Raw genomic sequence first — 12,610 nt, 5'->3', positions numbered from 1 at the left:
GCAGGTTTGCGCCGTGGCTTAGTTGGTAAAAGCTTGTGTCGTAAATAGGAAATACTGAATTTAAATCCCAGCACTGTCTTTGCTGGTAATCAAACACCACCTTGGGTTGTGTGGTTTTGCTTTGCGCAATCAGGCGGTACAGAGGAGCGTCAGAGCAGCATGCGATTTCATTTGTCAACCACCCCTCAGCTGCTGCCGAAGAATTCTGACCCAAGTCAACAATGCAGCAAGGTGCCGTGGCTTAGCTGGTCAAAGCGCTTGCCTTGTAAACAGGAGATCCTGGGTTCCCAGCTGTGCCTTTTAACAGGTGGCTCTGCTCTGTGGGTTCTTTCTTGGAAAGGAAGCCCTTACAGATCCTCCACTTTTCCAACCACATACCAATTGCAGAGAGACCCACATATCTTGTCCTTCCCGCTCCCCAAATGCCTGAACTCAATTCAACGGACTGGCACAAGCCAGGAAAAAAAATCTCCACATATGGCTCTGTGGTGCAATGGATAGCGAATTGGACTTCTAGACTGCCAGATGAGGCCATTCAAAGGTTGTGGGTTCGAGTCCCACCAGAGTCGTTACTTTTGGCATTCTTTTAATGGCGCTTGGCCAACAAACACATATGCTCTCTGGCCACCCTTCCAGAGTTATAAAACAAATTAAATCTAAATTGGTGCTGTGGCTTAGTTGGTTAAATCACCTGTCTAGTAAACAGGAGATCCTGGGTTCGAATCCCAGCGGTGCCTTTGCTGGTGATCAAGTGCCACCTTGGGCCGTGAGGTTTTGCTCTCTGTAAAAAGGGGTGCAGAGGAGTGCTAGAGCAGCATGCAATTTAATTTGCGAACCACCCCTCAGATGCTGCACAGAGTCATCTCAGCAATGCAGCATGGCTCAGCTGGTCAAAGAGCTTGCCTTGCAAACATGTAATCCTTGGTTTAGGACTGCTGCAAGCCTGGAAGGAGCTACTGCATGTGGCGTAGAGTGTAGCGCATTGGACTATTAGTCTGCGGTTTGACGCCATATGAAGTTTGTGGGTTTGAGTCAAAACAGATTGGTGACTTCTGGCCTTTCATTTATCATTAAATTGCACGTTTATGCCCTCGGGCAACAGAAAGTTGTGAAAAATCTCATAAGCTGACCAGCCCGTGGACCTTTGTCCTCACTGCTGGATATTTTGATAAACTTACTCACCATCTGAGTGCTCTGTTTGGTGCTGTGGCTTAGTTGGTTAAAGCATCAGTCTCGTAAACAGGAGATCCTGGATTCAAATCCCAGCAGTGCCTTCAGCATCCCTTGTGTGCCTCAAGCACGTGCTTTTCTGAGATCGGACTGCAAACAGGGATAGCAAAGGCAGCAGGCAATTCCATTTCCAAATCAGATGCTGATGCTCTTTTGAACAGGTCAACAGTTGCTGACAGGCTCTGTGGCACAATAGATAGCAAACTGGACTTCTAGACTGCCAGATGAGGGCATTCAAAGGTTAAATAATGGCACTTGGCCAACAATCCCAGAGGCTAGCTGGCCACCCCGAATCAGTTGTCAAAAAAAACATTTTGGGCTGTGCAGAGCCTGGCCGTTGGCCTCTTATCTGGATGCTTTAATCCTCTAAGTGCCGCTCCCTGGGAGAGTGTGTGCAGGTTGGCGCCGTGGCTTAGTTGGTTAAAGCTTGTGTCGTAAATAGGACAAACTGAATTTAAATCCCAGCACTGTCTTTGCTGGTAATCAAGCACCACCTTGGGTTGTGTGGTTTTGCTTTGCGCAATCAGGCGGTACAGAGGAGCGTCAGAGCAGCATGCGATTTCATTTGTCAACCACCCCTCAGCTGCTGCCGAAGAATTCTGACCCAAGTCAACAATACAGCAAGGCGCCGTGGCTTAGCTGGTCAAAGTGCTTTTCTTGTAAACAGGAGATCCTTGGTTCGATGCCCAGCGGTGCCTTTTAACAGGTGGCTCTGCTCTGTGGGTTCTTTCTTGGAAAGGAAGCCCTTACAGATCCTCCACTTTTCCAACCACATACCAATTGCAGAGAGACCCACATATCTTGTCCTTCCCGCTCCCCAAATGCCTGAACTCAATTCAACAGACTGGCACAAGCCAGGAAAAAAAAGCTACACACATGGCTCTGTGGCGCAATGGATAGCGCATTGGACTTCTAGACTGCCAGATGAGGCCATTCAAAGGTTGTGGGTTCGAGTCCCACCAGAGTTTTTACTTTTGGCATTCTTTTAATGACGCTTTGCCAACAAACACATATGCTCTTTGGCCACCCTTCCAGAGTTATAAAACAAGTTATATGCAAGTTGGTGCTGTGGCTTAGTTGGTTACAGCGCCTGTCTAGTTAACAGGAGATCCTGGGTTTGAATCCCAGCGGTGCCTTTGCTGGTGATCAAGTGCCGCCTTGGGCTGTGAGGTTTTGCTCTCTGTAAAAAGGGGGTGCAGAGGAGTGCTAGAGCAGCATGCAATTTAATTTGCGAACCACCCCTCAGATGCTGCTGAAGAATGCTGCCCAGAGTCATCTCACCAATGCAGCATGGCTCAGCTGGTCAAAGAGCTTGCCTTGCAAACACGTGATCCTTGGTTTAGGACTGCTGCAAGCCTGGAAGGAGCTACTGCATGTGGTGCAGAGTGTAGTGCATTGGACTATTAGTCTGCGGTTTGACGCCATATGAAGTTTGTGGGTTTGAGTCAAAACAGATTGGTGACTTCTGGCCTTTTGTTTATCATTAAATTGCATGCTTATGCCCTCGGGCAACAGCAAGTTGTGAAAAATCTCATAAGCTGACCAGCCCGTGGACCTTTGTCCTCACTGCTGGATATTTTGATAAACTTACACACCATCTGAGTGCTCTGCTTGGTGCCGTGGCTTAGTTGGTTAAAGCGTCTGTCTCGTAAACAGGAGATTCTGGGTTCAAATCCCAGCGGTGCCTTTAGCATCCCTTGTGTGCCTCAAGCATGTGCTTTTCTGAGATCGGACTGCAAACAGGGATAGCAAAGGCAGCAGGCAATTCCATTTCCAAATCAGATCCTGATAATGCTGATGCTCTTTTGAACAGGTCAACAGTTGCTGACAGGCTCTGTGGCACAATAGATAGCAAACTGGACTTCTAGACTGCCAGATGAGGGCATTCAAAGGTTAACTAATGGCACTTGGCCAACAATCCCAGAGGCTAGCTGGCCACGCCGAATCAGTTGTCAAAAAAAACATTTTGGGCTGTGCAGAGCCTGGCCGTTGGCCTCTTATCTGGATGCTTTAATCCTCTAAGTGCCGCTCCCTGGGAGAGTGTGTGCAGGTTGGCGCCGTGGCTTAGTTGGTTAAAGCTTGTGTCGTAATTAGGACAAACTGAATTTAAATCCCAGCACTGTCTTTGCTGGTAATCAAGCACCACCTTGGGTTGTGTGGTTTTGCTTTGCGCAATCAGGCGGTACAGAGGAGCGTCAGAGCAGCATGCGATTTCATTTGTCAACCACCCCTCAGCTGCTGCCGAAGAATTCTGACCCAAGTCAACAATACAGCAAGGCGCCGTGGCTTAGCTGGTCAAAGTGCTTTTCTTGTAAACAGGAGATCCTTGGTTCGATTCCCAGCGGTGCCTTTTAACAGGTGGCTCTGCTCTGTGGGTCCTTTCTTGGAAAGGAAGCCCTTACAGATCCTCCACTTTTCCAACCACATACCAATTGCAGAGAGACCCACATATCTTGTCCTTCCCGCTCCCCAAATGCCTGAACTCAATTCAACAGACTGGCACAAGCCAGGAAAAAAAAGCTACACACATGGCTCTGTGGCGCAATGGATAGCGCATTGGACTTCTACACTGCCAGATGAGGCCATTCAAAGGTTGTGGGTTCGAGTCCCACCAGAGTTTTTACTTTTGGCATTCTTTTAATGACGCTTGGCCAACAAACACATATGCTCTCTGGCCACCCTTCCAGAGTTATAAAACAAGTCATATGCAAGTTGGTGCTGTGGCTTAGTTGGTTACAGCGCCTGTCTAGTTAACAGGAGATCCTGGGTTTGAATTCCAGCTGTGCCTTTGCTGGTGATCAAGTGCCGCCTTGGGCTGTGAGGTTTTGCTCTCTGTAAAAAGGGGTGCAGAGGAGTGCTAGAGCAGCATGCAATTTAATTTGCGAACCACCCCTCAGATGCTGCCCAGAGTCATCTCAGCAATGCAGCATGGCTCAGCTGGTCAAAGAGCTTGCCTTGCAAACATGTAATCCTTGGTTTAGGACTGCTGCAAGCCTGGAAGGAGCTACTGCATGTGGCGCAGAGTGTAACGCATTGGACTATTAGTCTGCGGTTTGACGCCATATGAAGTTTGTGGGTTTGAGTCAAAACAGATTGGTGACTTCTGGCCTTTCATTTATCATTAAATTGCACGCTTATGCCCTCGGGCAACAGAAAGTTGTGAAAAATCTCATAAGCTGACCAGCCCGTGGACCTTTGTCCTCACTGCTGGATATTTTGATAAACTTACTCACCATCTGAGTGCTCTGTTTGGTGCTGTGGCTTAGTTGGTTAAAGCATCAGTCTCGTAAACAGGAGATCCTGGATTCAAATCCCAGCAGTGCCTTCAGCATCCCATGTGTGCCTCAAGCATGTGCTTTTCTGAGATCGGACTGCAAACAGGGATAGCAAAGGCAGCAGGCAATTCCATTTCCAAATCAGATCCTGATAATGCTGATGCTCTTTCGAACAGGTCAACAGTTGCTGACAGGCTCTGTGGCACAATAGATAGCAAACTGGATTTCTAGACTGCCAGATGAGGGCATTCAAAGGTTAACTAATGGCACTTGGCCAACAATCCCAGAGGCTAGCTGGCCACCCCAAATCAGTTTTGGGCTGTGCCCACATTTTGGTTTGTGCAAAGCCTGGCCCTTGGCCTCTTATCTGGATGCTTTAATCCTCTAAGTGCCGCTCGCTGGGAGAGTGTGTGCAGGTTGGCGCTGTGGCTTAGTTGGTTAAAGCTTGTGTCGTAAATAGGACATACTGAATTCAAATCCCAGCACTGTCTTTGCTGGTAATCAAACACCACCTTGGGTTGTGTGGTTTGCTTTGCGCAATCATGCGGTACAGAGGAGCGTCAGAGCAGAATGCGATTTCATTTGTCAACCACCCCTCAGCTGCTGCCAAAGAATTCTGACCCAAGACAACAATACAGCAAGGTGCCGTGGCTTAGCTGGTCAAAGCGCTTGTCTTGTAAACAGGAGATCCTGGATTCGATTCCCAGCGGTGCCTTTTAACGGGTGGCTCTGCGGGTTCTTTTTTGGAAAGGAAGCCCTTACAGATCCTCCACTTTTCCAACCACATACCAATTGCAGAGAGACCCACATACCTTGTCCTTCCCACTCCCCAAATGCCTGAACTCAATTCAACGGACTGGCACAAGCCAGGAAAAGAAAGCTCCACAAATGGCTCTGTGGCGCAATGGATAGCGCATTGGACTTCTAGACTGCCAGATGAGGCCATTCAAAGGTTGTGGGTTCGAGTCCCACCAGAGTCATTACTTTTGGCATTCTGTTAATGGCGCTTGGCCAACAAACACATATGCTCTCTGGCCACCCTTCCAGAGTTATATGCAAGTTGGTGCTGTGGCTTAGTTGGTTAAATCGCCTCTCTAGTAAACAGGAGATCCTGGGTTCGAATGCCAGCGGTGCCTTTGCTGGTGATCAAGTGCCACCTTGGGCCGTGAGGTTTTGTTCTCTGTAAAAAGTTTGTAATTTGCGAACCACCCCTCAGATGCTGCCCAGAGTCATCTCAGCAATGCAGCATGGCTCAGCTGGTCAAAGAGCTTGCCTTGCAAACATGTAATCCTTGGTTTAGGACTGCTGCAAGCCTGGAAGGAGCTACTGCATGTGGCGCAGAGTGTAGCGCATTGGACTATTAGTCTGCGGTTTGACGCCATATGAAGTTTGTGGGTTTGAGTCAAAACAGATTGGTGACTTCTGGCCTTTCATTTATCATTAAATTGCACGCTTATGCCCTCGGGCAACAGAAAGTTGTGGAAAAATCTCATAAGCTGACCAGCACGTGGACCTTTGTCCTCACTGCTGGATATTTTGATAAACTTACTCACCATCTGAGTGCTCTATTTGGTGCCGTGGCTTAGTTGGTTAAAGCATCAGTCTCGTAAACAGGAGATCCTGGATTCAAATCCCAGCAGTGCCTTCAGCATCCCTTGTGTGCCTCAAGCATGTGCTTTTCTGAGATCGGACTGCAAACAGGGATAGCAAAGGCAGCAGGCAATTCCATTTCCAAATCAGATCCTGATAATGCTGATGCTCTTTTGAACAGGTCAACAGTTGCTGACAGGCTCTGTGGCACAATAGATAGCAAACTGGATTTCTAGACTGCCAGATGAGGGCATTCAAAGGTTAACTAATGGCACTTGGCCAACAATCCCAGAGGCTAGCTGGCCACCCCAAATCAGTTGTCAAAAAAAAACATTTTGGGCTGTGCAAAGCCTGGCCGTTGGCCTCTTATCTGGATGCTTTAATCCTCTAAGTGCCGCTCCCTGGGAGAGTGTGTGCAGGTTGGCGCCGTGGCTTAGTTGGTTAAAGCTTGTGTCGTAAATAGGACATACTGAATTCAAATCCCAGCACTGTCTTTGCTGGTAATCAAACACCACCTTGGGTTGTGTGGTTTTGCTTTGCGCAATCAGGCGGTACAGTGGAGCATCAGAGCAGCATGCGATTTCATTTGTCAACCACCCCTCAGCTGCTGCCGAAGAATTCTGACCCAAGTCAACAATGCAGCAAGGTGACGTGGCTTAGCTGGTCAAAGCGCTTGTCTTGTAAACAGGAGATCCTGGGTTCGATTCCCAGCAGTGCCTTTTAACAGGTGGCTCTGCTCTGTGGGTTCTTTCTTGGAAAGGAAGCCCTTACAGATCCTCCACTTTTCCAACCACATACCAATTGCAGAGAGACCCACATATCTTGTCCTTCCCGCTCCCCAAATGCCAGAACTCAATTCAACGGACTGGGACAAGCCAGGAAAATAAAGCTCCACACATGGCTCTGTGGCGCAATGGATAGCGCATTGGACTTCTAGACTGCCAGATGAGGCCATTCAAAGGTTGTGGGTTCGAGTCCCACCAGAGTCGATACTTTTGGCATTCTTTTATTGGCGCTTGGCCAACAAACACATATGCTCTCTGGCCACCCCTCCCGAGTTATAAAACAAATTATATGCAAGTTGGTGCTGTAGCTTAGTTGGTTAAAGCGCCTGTCTAGTAAACAGGAGATCCTGGGTTCGAATCCCAGCGGTGCCTTTGCTGGTGATCAAGTGCCGCCTTGGGCCGTGAGGTTTTGCTCTCTGTAAAAAGGGGTGCAGAGGAGTGCTAGAGCAGCATGCAATTTAATTTGCGAACCACCCCTCAGATGCTGCCGAAGAATGCTGCCCAGAGTCATCTCAGCAATGCAGCATGGCTCAGCTGGTCAAAGAGCTTGCCTTGAAAACACGTGATCCTTGGTTTAGGACTGCTGCAAGCCTGGAAGGAGCTACTGCATGTTGCGCTGAGTGTAGCGCATTGGACTATTAATCTGCGGTTTGAGGCCATATGAAGTTTGTGGGTTTGAGTCAAAACAGATTGGTGACTTCTGGCCTTTCGTTTATCATTAAATTGCACGCTTATGCCCTCGGGCAAAAGAAAGTTGTGAAAAATCTCATAAGCTGACCAGCCGTGGACCTTTGTCCTCACTGCTGGATATTTTGATAAACTTACTCACTATCGGGGTGCTCTGCTTGGTGCCGTGGCTTAGTTGGTTAAAGCGTCTGTGTCATAAACAGGATATCCTGGGTTCAAATCCCAGCGGTGCCTTTAGCATCCCTTGTGTGCCTCAACAATGTGCTTTTCTGAGATCGGACTGCAAACAGGGATAGCAAAGGCAGCAGGCAATTCCATTTCCAAATCAGATCCTGATAATGCTGATGCTCTTTTGAACAGGTCAACAGTTGCTGACAGGCTCTTTGGCACAATAGATAGCAAACTGGACTTCTAGACTGCCAGATGAGGGCATTCAAAGGTTAACTAATGGCACTTGGCCAACAATCCCAGAGGCTAGCTGGCCACCCCGAATCAGTTGTCAAAAAAAACATTTTGGGCTGTGCAGAGCCTGGCCGTTGGCCTCTTATCTGAATGCTTTAATCCTCTAAGTGCCGCTCCCTGGGAGAGTGTGTGCAGGTTGGCGCCGTGGCTTAGTTGGTTAAAGCTTGTGTCATAAATAGGACATACTGAATTTAAATCCCAACACTGTCTTTGCTGGTAATCAAACACCACCTTGGGTTGTGTGGTTTGCTTTGCGCAATCATGCGGTACAGAGGAGCGTCAGAGCAGAATGCGATTTCATTTGTCAACCACCCCTCAGCTGCTGCCGAAGAATTCTGACCCAAGACAACAATACAGCAAGGTGTCGTGGCTTAGCTGGTCAAAGCGCTTGTCTTGTAAACAGGAGATCTTGGATTTGATTCCCAGCGGTGCCTTTTAACGGGTGGCTCTGCTCTGTGGGTTCTTTTTTGGAAAGGAAGCCCTTACAGATCCTCCACTTTTCCAACCACATACCAATTGCAGAGAGACCCACATATCTTGTCCTTCCCACTCCCCAAATGCCTGAACTCAATTCAACGGACTGGCACAAGCCAGGAAAAGAAAGCTCCACAAATGGCTCTGTGGCGCAATGGATAGCGCATTGGACTTCTAGACTGCCAGATGAGGCCATTCAAAGGTTGTGGGTTCGAGTCCCACCAGAGTCATTACTTTTGGCATTCTGTTAATGGCGCTTGGCCAACACACACATATTCTCTCTGGCCACCCCTCCAGAGTTATAAAACTCTAAGTCTCACTTTCTTACTGGATACATGCAAGTTGGTGCTGTGGCTTAGTTGGTTAAAGCGCCTGTTTAGTAAACAGGAGATCCTGGGTTCGAATCCCAGCGGTGCCTTTGCTGGTGATCAAGTGCTGCCTTGGGCTGTGAGGTTTTGCTCTCTGTAAAAAGGGGGTGCAGAGGAGTGCTAGAGCAGCATGCAATTTAATTTGCAAACCACCCCTCAGATGCTGCCGAAGAATGCTGCCCAGAGTCATCTCAGCAATGCAGCATGGCTCAGCTGGTCAAAGAGCTTGCCTTGCAAACACGTGATCCTTGGTTTAGGACTGCTGGAAGGAGCTACTGCATGTGGCGCAGAGTGTAGTGCATTGGACTATTAGTCTGCAGCTTGACGCCATATGAAGTTTGTGGGTTTGAGTCAAAACAGATTGGTGACTTCTGGCATTTCGTTTATCATTAAATTGCAGGCTTATGCCCTCGGGCAACAGAAAGTTGTGAAAAATCTCATAAGCTGACCAGCCCTTGGACCTTTGTCCTCACCGCTGGATGTTTTGATCAACTTACTCACCCTCTCAGTGCTCTGCTTGGTGCCGTGGCTTAGTTGGTTAAAGCGTCTGTCTCGTAAACAGGAGATCCTGGGTTCAAATCCCAGCGGTGCCTTTAGCATCCCTTGTGTGCCTCAAGCATGTGCTTTTCTGAGATCGGACTGCAAACAGGGATAGCAAAGGCAGCAGGCAATTCCATTTCCAAATCAGATCCTGATAATGCTGATGCTCTTTTGAACAGGTTAACAGTTGCTGACAGGCTCTGTTGCACAATAGATAGCAAACTGGACTTCTAGACTGCCAGATGAGTCCATTCAAAGGTTAACTAATGGCACTTGGCCAACAAACCCATAGGCTAGCTGGCCACCCCGAATCAGTTGTCAAAAAAACTATTTTAGGCTGTGCAGAGCCTGGCCGTTGGCCTCTTATCTGGATGCTTTAATCCTCTAAGTGCCGCTCGCTGGGAGAGTGTGTGCAGGTTGGCGCTGTGGCTTAGTTGGTTAAAGCTTGTGTCGTAAATAGGACATACTGAATTCAAATCCCAGCACTGTCTTTGCTGGTAATCAAACACCACCTTGGGTTGTGTGGTTTGCTTTGCGCAATCAGGCGGTACAGAGGAGCGTCAGAGCAGCATGCAATTTCATTTGTCAACCACCCCTCAGCTGCTGCCGAAGAATTCTGACCTAAGATAACAATACAGCAAGGCGCCGTGGCTTAGCTGGTCAAAGCGCTTGTCTTGTAAACAGGAGATCCTGGGTTTGATTCCCAGCAGTGCCTTTTAACAGGTGACTCTGCTCTGTGGGTTCTTTCTTGGAAAGGAAGCCCTTACAGATCCTCCACTTTTCCAACCACATACCAATTGCAGAGAGACCCACATATCTTGTCCTTCCCGCTCCCCAAATGCCTGAACTCAATTCACCGGACTGGCACAAGCCAGGAAAAAAAAGCTCCACACATGGCTCTGTGGCGCAATGGACAGCGCATTGGACTTCTAGACTGCCAGATGAGGCCATTCAAAGGTTGTGGGTTCGAGTCCCACCAGAGTCGATACTTTTGGCATTCTTTTAATGGCGCTTGGCCAACAAACACATATGCTCTCTGGCCACCCTTCCAGAGTTATAAAACAAGTTATATGCAAGTTGGTGCTGTGGCCTAGTTGGTTAAATCGCCTCTCTAGTAAACAGGAGATCCTGGGTTCGATTCCCAGCAGTGCCTTTGCTGGTGATCAAGTGCCACCTTGGGCCGTGAGGTTTTGCTCTCTGTAAAAAGTTTTTAATTTGCGAACCACCCTTCAGATGCTGCCCAGAGTCATCTCAGCAATGCAGCATGGCTCAGCTGGTCAAAGAGCTTGCCTTGCAAACATGTAATCCTTGGTTTAGGACTGCTGCAAGCCTGGAAGGAGCTACTGCATGTGGCGCAGAGTGTAGCGCATTGGACTATTAGTCTGCGGTTTGACGCCATATGAAGTTTGTGGGTTTGAGTCAAAACAGATTGGTGACTTCTGGCCTTTCATTTATCATTAAATTGCACGCTTATGCCCTCGGGCAACAGAAAGTTGTGAAAAATCTCATAAGCTGACCAGCCCGTGGACCTTTGTCCTCACTGCTGGATATTTTGATAAACTTACTCACCATCTGAGTGCTCTGTTTGGTGCCGTGGCTTAGTTGGTTAAAGCATCAGTCTCGTAAACAGGAGATCCTGGATTCAAATCCCAGCAGTGCCTTCAGCATCCCTTGTGTGCCTCAAGCATGTGCTTTTCTGAGATCGGACTGCAAACAGGGATAGCAAAGGCAGCAGGCAATTCCATTTCCAAATCAGATCCTGATAATGCTGATGCTCTTTTGAACAGGTCAACAGTTGCTGACAGGCTCTGTGGCACAATAGATAGCAAACTGGATTTCTAGACTGCCAGATGAGGGCATTCAAAGGTTAACTAATGGCACTTGGCCAACAATCCCAGAGGCTAGCTGGCCACCCCAAATCAGTTGTCAAAAAAAAACATTTTGGGCTGTGCAAAGCCTGGCCGTTGGCCTCTTATCTGGATGCTTTAATCCTCTAAGTGCCGCTCCCTTGGAGAGTGTGTGCAGGTTGGCGCCGTGGCTTAGTTGGTTAAAGCTTGTGTCGTAAATAGGACATACTGAATTCAAATCCCAGCACTGTCTTTGCTGGTAATCAAACACCACCTTGGGTTGTGTGGTTTTGCTTTGCGCAATCAGGCGGTACAGTGGAGCATCAGAGCAGCATGCGATTTCATTTGTCAACCACCCCTCAGCTGCTGCCGAAGAATTCTGACCCAAGTCAACAATGCAGCAAGGTGACGTGGCTTAGCTGGTCAAAGCGCTTGTCTTGTAAACAGGAGATCCTGGGTTCGATTCCCAGCAGTGCCTTTTAACAGGTGGCTCTGCTCTGTGGGTTCTTTCTTGGAAAGGAAGCCCTTACAGATCCTCCACTTTTCCAACCACATACCAATTGCAGAGAGACCCACATATCTTGTCCTTCCCGCTCCCCAAATGCCTGAACTCAATTCACCGGACTGGCACAAGCCAGGAAAAAAAAGCTCCACACATGGCTCTGTGGCGCAATGGACAGCGCATTGGACTTCTAGACTGCCAGATGAGGCCATTCAAAGGTTGTGGGTTCGAGTCCCACCAGAGTCGATACTTTTGGCATTCTTTTATTGGCGCTTGGCCAACAAACACATATGCTCTCTGGCCACCCCTCCCGAGTTATAAAACAAATTATATGCAAGTTGGTGCTGTAGCTTAGTTGGTTAAAGCGCCTGTCTAGTAAACAGGAGATCCTGGGTTCGAATCAAAGCGGTGCCTTTGCTGGTGATCAAGTGCCGCCTTGGGCCGTGAGGTTTTGCTCTCTGTAAAAAGGGGTGCAGAGGAGTGCTAGAGCAGCATGCAATTTAATTTGCGAACCACCCCTCAGATGCTGCCGAAGAATGCTGCCCAGAGTCATCTCAGCAATGCAGCATGGCTCAGCTGGTCAAAGAGCTTGCCTTGAAAACACGTGATCCTTGGTTTAGGACTGCTGCAAGCCTGGAAGGAGCTACTGCATGTTGCGCTGAGTGTAGCGCATTGGACTATTAATCTGCGGTTTGAGGCCATATGAAGTTTGTGGGTTTGAGTCAAAACAGATTGGTGACTTCTGGCCTTTCGTTTATCATTAATCTGCACGCTTATGCCCTCGGGCAAAAGAAAGTTGTGAAAAATCTCATAAGCTGACCAGCCCCGTGGACCTTTGTCCTCACTGCTG

General features: G+C 48.4%; 21 non-coding genes across 21 annotated transcripts; all 21 read left to right on the top strand.

Annotated features, from left to right (window-relative positions):
• The first annotated feature begins 479 nt into the window (after positions 1–479).
• Positions 480–569, top strand: trnar-ucu (transfer RNA arginine (anticodon UCU)). The gene is given in 2 exon segments: positions 480–516; positions 534–569. It is a non-coding gene; the product is annotated as a tRNA-Arg (tRNA).
• A 94-nt stretch (positions 570–663) lies between these two features.
• Positions 664–737, top strand: trnat-agu (transfer RNA threonine (anticodon AGU)). Its single transcript has one exon. It is a non-coding gene; the product is annotated as a tRNA-Thr (tRNA).
• Positions 738–1,200: 463 nt separating this feature from the next.
• trnat-cgu (transfer RNA threonine (anticodon CGU)) lies at positions 1,201–1,274 on the top strand. Its single transcript has one exon. It is a non-coding gene; the product is annotated as a tRNA-Thr (tRNA).
• Positions 1,275–2,108: 834 nt separating this feature from the next.
• Positions 2,109–2,198, top strand: trnar-ucu (transfer RNA arginine (anticodon UCU)). Its single transcript is given in 2 exon segments — positions 2,109–2,145; positions 2,163–2,198. It is a non-coding gene; the product is annotated as a tRNA-Arg (tRNA).
• Positions 2,199–2,292: 94 nt separating this feature from the next.
• Positions 2,293–2,366, top strand: trnat-agu (transfer RNA threonine (anticodon AGU)). Its single transcript has one exon. It is a non-coding gene; the product is annotated as a tRNA-Thr (tRNA).
• Positions 2,367–2,843: 477 nt separating this feature from the next.
• On the top strand, positions 2,844–2,917 carry trnat-cgu (transfer RNA threonine (anticodon CGU)). The gene has a single exon. It is a non-coding gene; the product is annotated as a tRNA-Thr (tRNA).
• An 843-nt stretch (positions 2,918–3,760) lies between these two features.
• On the top strand, positions 3,761–3,850 carry trnar-ucu (transfer RNA arginine (anticodon UCU)). Its single transcript is given in 2 exon segments — positions 3,761–3,797; positions 3,815–3,850. It is a non-coding gene; the product is annotated as a tRNA-Arg (tRNA).
• Positions 3,851–4,481: 631 nt separating this feature from the next.
• Positions 4,482–4,555, top strand: trnat-cgu (transfer RNA threonine (anticodon CGU)). Its single transcript has one exon. It is a non-coding gene; the product is annotated as a tRNA-Thr (tRNA).
• A 591-nt stretch (positions 4,556–5,146) lies between these two features.
• On the top strand, positions 5,147–5,220 carry trnat-ugu (transfer RNA threonine (anticodon UGU)). The gene has a single exon. It is a non-coding gene; the product is annotated as a tRNA-Thr (tRNA).
• A 175-nt stretch (positions 5,221–5,395) lies between these two features.
• trnar-ucu (transfer RNA arginine (anticodon UCU)) lies at positions 5,396–5,485 on the top strand. Its single transcript is given in 2 exon segments — positions 5,396–5,432; positions 5,450–5,485. It is a non-coding gene; the product is annotated as a tRNA-Arg (tRNA).
• A 1,255-nt stretch (positions 5,486–6,740) lies between these two features.
• Positions 6,741–6,814, top strand: trnat-ugu (transfer RNA threonine (anticodon UGU)). The gene has a single exon. It is a non-coding gene; the product is annotated as a tRNA-Thr (tRNA).
• A 180-nt stretch (positions 6,815–6,994) lies between these two features.
• Positions 6,995–7,084, top strand: trnar-ucu (transfer RNA arginine (anticodon UCU)). The gene is given in 2 exon segments: positions 6,995–7,031; positions 7,049–7,084. It is a non-coding gene; the product is annotated as a tRNA-Arg (tRNA).
• Positions 7,085–7,178: 94 nt separating this feature from the next.
• Positions 7,179–7,252, top strand: trnat-agu (transfer RNA threonine (anticodon AGU)). Its single transcript has one exon. It is a non-coding gene; the product is annotated as a tRNA-Thr (tRNA).
• A 1,391-nt stretch (positions 7,253–8,643) lies between these two features.
• trnar-ucu (transfer RNA arginine (anticodon UCU)) lies at positions 8,644–8,733 on the top strand. The gene is given in 2 exon segments: positions 8,644–8,680; positions 8,698–8,733. It is a non-coding gene; the product is annotated as a tRNA-Arg (tRNA).
• A 114-nt stretch (positions 8,734–8,847) lies between these two features.
• Positions 8,848–8,921, top strand: trnat-agu (transfer RNA threonine (anticodon AGU)). The gene has a single exon. It is a non-coding gene; the product is annotated as a tRNA-Thr (tRNA).
• Positions 8,922–9,390: 469 nt separating this feature from the next.
• On the top strand, positions 9,391–9,464 carry trnat-cgu (transfer RNA threonine (anticodon CGU)). Its single transcript has one exon. It is a non-coding gene; the product is annotated as a tRNA-Thr (tRNA).
• A 588-nt stretch (positions 9,465–10,052) lies between these two features.
• Positions 10,053–10,126, top strand: trnat-ugu (transfer RNA threonine (anticodon UGU)). The gene has a single exon. It is a non-coding gene; the product is annotated as a tRNA-Thr (tRNA).
• Positions 10,127–10,306: 180 nt separating this feature from the next.
• trnar-ucu (transfer RNA arginine (anticodon UCU)) lies at positions 10,307–10,396 on the top strand. The gene is given in 2 exon segments: positions 10,307–10,343; positions 10,361–10,396. It is a non-coding gene; the product is annotated as a tRNA-Arg (tRNA).
• Positions 10,397–11,662: 1,266 nt separating this feature from the next.
• On the top strand, positions 11,663–11,736 carry trnat-ugu (transfer RNA threonine (anticodon UGU)). The gene has a single exon. It is a non-coding gene; the product is annotated as a tRNA-Thr (tRNA).
• Positions 11,737–11,916: 180 nt separating this feature from the next.
• On the top strand, positions 11,917–12,006 carry trnar-ucu (transfer RNA arginine (anticodon UCU)). The gene is given in 2 exon segments: positions 11,917–11,953; positions 11,971–12,006. It is a non-coding gene; the product is annotated as a tRNA-Arg (tRNA).
• Positions 12,007–12,100: 94 nt separating this feature from the next.
• Positions 12,101–12,174, top strand: trnat-agu (transfer RNA threonine (anticodon AGU)). Its single transcript has one exon. It is a non-coding gene; the product is annotated as a tRNA-Thr (tRNA).
• Positions 12,175–12,610: the final 436 nt, after the last annotated feature.

This window comes from Carassius carassius, chromosome 28 (assembly GCF_963082965.1).
Source record: "Carassius carassius chromosome 28, fCarCar2.1, whole genome shotgun sequence".
NCBI classification, from domain to species: Eukaryota; Metazoa; Chordata; class Actinopteri; order Cypriniformes; family Cyprinidae; genus Carassius; species Carassius carassius.
The sequence above is the reverse complement of the archived record's forward strand: the minus strand, read 5'-3'. Positions and strand labels throughout refer to the sequence as shown.